Consider the following 8,669-nt stretch of genomic DNA (forward strand, 5'->3'; position numbering starts at 1 on the left):
CTCAGTGCTTTCTGTGGTGGTGGGGCAGCCTGTGAAAGCAGAGATTGTAGGTGTTTTTAATCTTCTCTGTTTGCGCCGATTGGCTCAGGGTTATGTCACTCATGGGGACACAGATCTATGGGGGTGCTACCATAGATTTAGAGTAGAAGTGCCCGTCCATGAAGGCTCAAGGTCATTGGCCACAGATAAAATCACTATCTCCTGTAGCTTTGAGTGGAATGATCATGTCAACATCATCATACTTTCAGAATCTTACCTAGCTAGTTAGATAAGCAGTCATCATCATGAATCACTTTGACAATCTACTCGCAAATCCTTTTCAATCATCGTCATATGAAAATAAATTACAGATAAAAAGAGCACCGGCGGATGAAACTGCGGGTTTGCACAACTGAAGAATTTCTTCGACACAAACTGTCAGAAACCATCTCAGGGAAGCTCATCTGCGTGCTTGTCATCCTCACCAGGGTCTTGACCTGACTGCAGTTCGGCATAGTAACTGACTTCAGTGTGCAAATGCTCACCTTCAATGGCCACTGGCATGCTGGAGATGTGTGGTCTTCATGGATGAATCCCAGTTTCAACCAGGCAGATGGCAGACAGCGTGTATGGCTTTGTGTGGGTGATCGGTTTGCTGATGTCAACGTTGAGTTGACACATGGTGGCGGTGGGGTTATGGTATAGGCAGGCGTAAGCTACAGACAACGAATACAATTGCATTTTATCGATGGCAATTTGAATGCACAGAGATACCGTGACGAGATCCTGAGGCCCATTGCCGTGACATTCATCGCAAGGATCTGGACAAAATGTCTAGAAGCTGAAAATGTCCAAGTTCTTCCATGGCCTGCATACTCAATCTACATGTCACCCATTGAGCATGTTTGGGATGCTCTGGATCGACGTGTACGACAGTGTGTTCCAGTTCCGCCAAGATCCAGCAACATCGCACAGCCATTGACAAGGAGTGGGACAACATTCCACAGGCCACAATCAACAGCCTGATCAACTCTATGCGAAGGAGATGTCGTGCTGCATGAAGCAAATGGTGGTCACACCAGATACGGACTGCTTTTCTGATATATTTGCCCTTACCTGTTTTTTAAGGTATCTGTGACCAACAGATGCATATCTGTATTCCCAGTCATGTGAAATCCATAGATTAGGGCCTAATCAATTTATTTAAATTGACTGATTCCCTTAAATGAACTGTAACTCAGTAAAATCTTTGATATGGTTGAATGATGCGTTTTATATATTTGTTCAGTATTGATGGGTTCTGACTTCTAAACTTGAAATATTGTTAATCATAAGATATCCTATTCAAAGGAAAGGGGCCACAGTCTGGTTGTTACAGTAGGAGTTAATGGTTATCTGTAGGAGGAATGTATATGGTGGAGTCAATTAAGGTTGGATATGAGCCAGGGCTTGGAATGTTACTGGGTAAGAGAAAGGCAATCACATGGTTGCAGTCACTGATAAGGGTGGAGAGCTGTGGATTAGTGAGGAATGGGGGCCCAGGTCAGATCACATTAAGGGAGAAGGAACAGTTTATTACCGACATCACTTTACATATATATTATGGCACCACGTCTGATCTCACTAACATATGCTACCTTGACTTTTCCATCATAATATCATGCTCCTCCCTGTTTTACTGTAGTTACCTAGCTGTTAAATCTGCAATATGTAACTTTTTGGGCTACCTGACCAAATTCACATAGAAATGTGTGACATAGATCTGTCACTCTCATTGAAAGCGGGTCTAAGATGTGGTAGATCTGTTCCTTGTGTGCTATTTTGCTTCCCGTTCTTAAGTTTTTGTTTTTGGGCCTTATACTTTCAATTTTGTACACCAGCTTCAAACAGTTGAAAATACAATATTTGTGGTTCTTGAAAAAAGATGTTACAGCGGTTTAGATGGTACAAGGATCATGTACACTAGACTTGCTTGTTTGTTTCATAAACTGAAATTAGGCAAACTATTAGAATTTTAGCACCAGGAAATGGCTGAGTGATTTTCTGTATAGTGCATCTTTATCTTCGATGCCTGTGATTGTTGAGACCTAATTTTGCAGCCAAACTGCCTCAGTATCGACTCTATTGCAAACCTCTTAAGCTGACAGTCCCCGAAATTGGGCGCTAGAATTACTTAAAAATAAATATGTATACTTCTTTTATTGATTTCCCACGGTTTTATAAGTCAGAAGACAGCCATACAGACCTTCCTAGGACTATGTAAAGGCCCTCTGTTGAATAAACTTGTATATGCCTCCCTCTGGTGGTCGGCTGCATCATTACATACATTTATATCACTTTACTGCAACGTTAAATCAAAATGGCGGTCCCTGATTTACTGCACAGACATAGCAAAGCAATCACTGAATTTGTCTAGGCAGATCTAAAAACATAAATTTTACAATAAAGAATGTGACCTACACACTTATTTAAACCTAAAATAAGTAATTTTGTGTGGAAGTCAAACATTTGTTTTATGTCGGAGGTAGAAACATTGCATATGCACAGAACAAAATTAATAATTTTACACAGGCCTCCCCTTGTCTATAGGAGGAACGTGCGCAGTTTAAATGGCCCAAATATTGATTTAGAAGTTCAAATTTAACAGATTTGGACTATCACTCATGATATATTTGGTAATAAGTAATAAAGGTGGTGAAATATTTTGGGTAGATGTTCCTTAAACAGATTATAACTATATATGGACATACTATAAAGTATGAAAAGGCTTATTCATTCACAATTAATTATTTTTTCAAATCATATTTGTATATGTTTTATTATACTTATTGTGTACTAGATCATATGGGTTAGTGTTTTTTTCTCAGACATAAATAAGCAATTCCAGGGGAAAGTCAAAGGTCAAAGCTTTCTAGGAGGGGGAGATCCTACAATAATAAAAATATTGCCCCCTTGCTAGATTGATGACTAAAGCCATAGCGAAACTGTGCAAAACGGCTGTTAGCGCAACTTTTCATTAAGTAGGCTACACCTCAGAGTTACATCTGTAGGCTATAGCTAGCTACCTAATGGGATCTAGCTAACGTGAAGTCAACATGCCACCGTCCTTCTTGCTTTACATCTGACAGATATACACTACCGTTCAAAAGTTTCCCACAACGTGGGAGACTGAGCGTTATGACGTACACCTCAATGTTATTTGCAATTGTATACATATATATATATAATTTAGGTCAACCACTTGCGTGGTGCAAAGGACTGTTTTTATTTGCAACTAGTAAGAACTTTTCTTTTTGTGAGACCCTGATTCATGTGAACGTATACCAGTTTAATATTCTTCATATAGTCACTGTGTTAGTAAATGTCCATTTCTGGTTGTTCTATTAATGCCAGGGGAATCCGTAATATTTTGAAAAGGAAATCTTTATTTTTGTATTGTAAGAGTGCCGATTTGTATTTAATTCAAGAAACTCATGCCTGTTCCACAGATACTGCGTTTTGGAAGTGTCAATGGGGAATGATATTTGGTTTTCATTTGGTAATAATCGGTCAGCAGGTGGCACTATTTTAAAAGGCAACTTTAAGGGTCATATATTGAGTCATGAAGCAGATAATACAGGGAGATAGATTATACTATTGGTAGATGTCAACCACGTTCAATTCATTGTTGTAAATACTTATGCTTCCAATAAGTCAAGTAACTGTATTTTATTTAGAGATATTGAGAGGAAAATAAGTAAAATTATGTCTAAATTTCCATTGGCCAAAGTAATATGGGGTGGAGATTTTAATACAGTATTACATGATAATCTAGATAGATGGCCTCCTACGGATAGCAATTCTGTTTGTGAGATAAGGAATCCTTTCGGTTACTGGTCCAATGCTCTTAACCGCTAGGCTACCTGCAACAATGACCAAAACATGCTCAAGTCAAGTCCCTCTTAACTGTTTATTTTTAAAAAACAGAGCTCACAAGCTTATCGAGTCCTTGACCACAAACTTTTAAAAATATTAAACAAAAACGCATTTGCACCTGTACTTGATATTCTAGACTGACTTGTCGCTACAAACTGGGGAGTGTACATTCTTTTACAGGTACAATGCTGCCGTTTTTATCTTAGTATCAAATCATTCCTGGGTAACAATTAGGTACCTTACTGTGATTGTTTTACATTAAAACTGTAAAAAATAAACAACTTTTTAGCAAAGAACAATTTCTCAAGAATTTTGCTAGGACTGTTAGAGTGGTCTGAGTGGGAAGAGGAAAACAGAAAATTTGCTGTTATTGGCAGAGGGGGGGGGGGGGGGGGGCAAGGAGACCCACAGCTCCGCCAAAACCATTGAAAACTGCGTGCCGTTCAATGGATTGTTAAATAAATGTTAACTATTACCATAATTGCATCACCTCTTGAAGAGAATTGTCAGACCTACACATTTCTGATTATTCCATGTAAAACGTTGTACAGTTGGCTAAACATATAGTGATAAGTAGACCCAAGCAATGTAGGCCTACCTAGGGAATTTAGCTAACATGATCCCCTTTTCAACATTGTTTTTAGAAGTGTTTAATCACGATTGCTGCTGACAGACATTATATAAGCTACATTGTATGATAGACCACGTCAAATTGGCTAGCAAGTTAATAACAGCATGTCAATATGGCTGGTTAACAAGCTAACTTTCAGGAGATAAACTAGATGGCTATATCCAAATATTGTTTGATTTGCATGTCATCTATAGTGCTGATGACAAGCCCTTTCCGAAAGCCTAATCTCTGGTGAAACAAGATAAATGTTGTTTGCTTAGCTAGCCCGGGAATGAACCCGGGTCTGTAGTAACACCTCTAGCACTGTGATGCAGCCTTAGACCACTGCGCCACTCGGGAGGCCCTGTACTGTTACTTTTAATTGAAAATGATCTATTAGCTAATTTACAGCATGGCGATGTCACCATGGAAGGCCAAAACTCCATCCCACCAAAACAGACTGAAATGTATTTTCAAACAGCTCTTACACAAAGGGCATTATCATAATTTTCACAATTATCAAATCAAATTTTATTGGTCACATGCACATGGTTAGCAGCTGTTATTGCGAGTGTAGCGAAATGCTTGTGCTTCTAATTCCGGCAGCAATGTCAACAAGTAATCTAACAATCTAATTCCGACAGCAATGTCAACAAGTAATCTAACAATTCCACAACAACTACCTAATACACACAAATCTAAGTAAAGGAATGGAATAATATGTACATATAAATATATGGATGATCAATGGCCGAGGGGCATAGGCAAGATGCAATAGATGGTTCAAAATACAGTATATACATCTGGGATGAGTAATACAAGTTATGTAACATCATTATTGAAGTGCCATTAATAAAGTGACTAGTGATCCATTTGTTAGAGTGGCCAATGATTTCAAGTCTGTATGTAACTACACAGTATTATTTCAACTTCAGTGTGGAAATGTATATAAAACACAGGTAAATCACCTTTTTGACTGCAATGGGCCTTTAACTTCTGTTTAGGAGGGTAATTAACCACATACTCCTCATTTTTGCGACCTGTACACTCTCGTTGGCTGGCCCTCGCTTCATACTCGTCGCCAAACCCACTGGCTCCATGTCATCTACAAGACCCTACTAGGTAAAGCCCCCCCTTATCTCAGCTGTCAGATCAGCTCACAGATTACTGCACCTGTACATAGCCCATCTATAATTTAGCCCAAACAACTACCTCTCCCCCTATTTTTTTTCTCTTCTTTGCACCCCATTATTTGTATTTCTACTTTGCACATTCTTCCATTGCAAATCTACCATTCCAGTGTTTTACTTGCTATATTGTATTTACTTTGCCAACTTGGCCTTTTTTTGCCTTTACCTCCCTTATCTCACCTCATTTGCTCACATGTATATAGACTTGTTTCTACTGTATTATTGACTGTATGTTTGTTTTACTCCATGTGTAACTCTGTGTTGTTGTATGTGTCGAACTGCTTTGCTTTATCTTGGCCAGGTCGCAATTGTAAATGAGAACTTGTTCTCAACTTGCCTGCCTGGTAAAAATAAAGGTGAAATAAAAAAAAGTATAAAAAATTAACCCCCTGTTAACTTGTCATTAGAAACAGGCTGTATTGGTGACTAACTGTGCTGCTGGCAACAATTTAAAAACATTTTTAGCCTACGTTTAATGAAACCAGTCATATTCAACAGGTGTTGCGCGTTAGTAAATTCATCAGTTATTCTGTGCTCTGGCACACTCAGACATAGTTCTCTGAAATCGGAATAGATAGCTAGAGTGAATTTACGAACGCACCCGTAAAAGCAGTACGGTAATTCAAACAACAGCGCGCCTAAATGTTTAATTTAACCACACCCCCTTGAGCTTTGACGCCAACAAATAAAATAATTTATGTTCCGTGTAAACTGAATTAGACACTTGAATGTGGGTCAAAGCGAGAGCGCATTACTGGGTGGCGGCGCAGGGTCTGCGAATCGAGGAATCCGGGAGAAAGAGAGCGCGCTTGTTTGAAATGGAAAAGCGTTGCGGTTAGCTTTTGATAAACAAGAACATCAAAACGAAGCAGCTGTTTTACAAGTGGGATGCACTGTTGAGCGCTACATCCCTGAGGGGTTCGTGCTGATTGCACGGAGATTGTGCCAGCCAGTTAAATGGCGTCCCTTAACAATGCAAGAACAAGATGTATGTCAGGAGAAGTGCCGTATTATCATAAGGAGACATATACTTGGAATACGGAGGAGGAGGAATGGAGGCAGAGGAGGTCAGAAAGAGAGGGAGGAAGAGGGTGAGCTTGAGTTGGTAAAAATGTGTGGAAAAAGGGAGATGGTTTGTTAAAGAATAATGGTAGAAAGTGTAAGCAGAGTGAGGAGAAATGGAAGTGAATGAGGTCGAAGTATCAGAGGTGGTAGGTGTGGTGAAGTTCTCAGAGCATGAGGCTTGCACTTAGGGTCAGGATAAAGATGAGTCTGTGACCGTAGGAGTGAAGTTTTTGGAAAAAGTGGACCCTTGCCTTTTGGCTGACCAATTTGTAGTTTCAGGGTGGGTGAGAACAGAGTTGGGTGATGTGGAATCGGTGAGGGTAACCAGAAGTGGCTTGTGTTTCTGCTGGTCAGAGGGAGCAGGCACTTCATGTTAAACGAATGGGGGCAAAAGATGTGAATGGTTTACTCTCAAGAAAAGGGTGCCATTGAAAGGAGTGATTAATGGGGTAGCGGTAAATATGAAAGCTGACCAACTGAAGGGGAAGATTCACTACATATTCATCGCCAAACCCACTGGCTCAAGGTCATCTATAAGTCTTTGCTAGGTAAAGCCCCTAGCAACACCCACCCGTAGCACGCGCTCCAGCAGGTATATTTCACTGGTCATCCCCAAAGTCAACACTTCCTTTGGCCGCCTTCCCTTCCAGTTCTCTGCTGCCAATGACTGGCACGAATTGCAAAAAATCACTGAAGCTGGAGTCTTATGTCTCCCTCTCTAACTTTAAGCATCAGCTGTCAGAGCAGCTTACTGTACCTGTACACAGCCAATCTGTAAATCGCACACTCCACTACCTCATTCCCATATTATTACTTACCCTCTTGCACCCCAGTATCTCTACTTGCACATCATCATATGCACATCTATCACTCCAGTGTTAATACTAAATTGTAATTATTTCACCTCTATGGCCTATTTATTGCCTACCTCCCTACTCTTCTATATTTGCACACACTGTACATAGATTTTTTCTTCTATTTTGTTATTGTTTGTTTATCCCTTGTGTAACTCTGTGTTGTTTTTGTCACACTACTTTGCTTAATCTTGGCCAGGTCGCAGTTGTAAATGAGAACGTGTTCTCAACTGGCCTACCTGGTTAAATAAAGGTGAAATTTAAAAAAATCCCAGTGTTTGTGATGCTTGTTGCAACGCACATAGGGTGGTGTGAGTAGATAAACATAAGTCATTTTCTGTTCTTTTGAGTTTTGATGGTGAGTCTTTGCCCAACAAAGTGATGTTGTAAGTTATCATGCATGAGTTTTTGTGCCTAATACATTACGTTATTACAGGTGTCAAGCTTATGGGCATTTGGCAGCCGTGTGTAGGGAGGTTCCTAGGTGTGAGAAGTGTGCGGAAGGGCATGAGACAAAGGAATGTGTATCATTGAGGAAAGTAGTGGTATGTGTTAATTGTAGGGGTGCCCATGGGGCTAGGGATCAGAAATGTCTAGTGTGAGAGAGGCAGGTTGAGGTTTCCAGGGTCAGAGTAGTGCAGAAGTTGTCATATGCTGAGGCAATGAAGAACATAGAGGACGATGAGTCAAGGGGGAGGGATCCTGAGAGGAGGCGTGTGAGTTGTAGATCTGTACCAGTACAGAGTGATAAACCAACAAGTGATATGTTTCAGTAATATTGGATTTTTGTGGTGGCAGCTGAATAGAGGTATTTGGGTGTGCGAGACTTGACATCAGAAGAGTTACAGGATGTGTTAAGTGGTGGTGTCCCATCCTTTCAGCCTGTTGGCCTGGAGTAGGACTAAATTGATTTTAAATAGTGGAGTATGTTTGTTTTTTTAAATATGTAATTACATTTTTGTGTGAGTGTAGTGTTAAATGGTAGGGTATTTCTTATTATTCTTATTAAACAATTGTTTAAAGCAAAGTATAAGGCGGTTATACTCCAGTCTAGTA

Source organism: Oncorhynchus kisutch, linkage group LG7 (assembly GCF_002021735.2).
Source record: "Oncorhynchus kisutch isolate 150728-3 linkage group LG7, Okis_V2, whole genome shotgun sequence".
In the NCBI taxonomy this organism is placed as follows: Eukaryota; Metazoa; Chordata; class Actinopteri; order Salmoniformes; family Salmonidae; genus Oncorhynchus; species Oncorhynchus kisutch.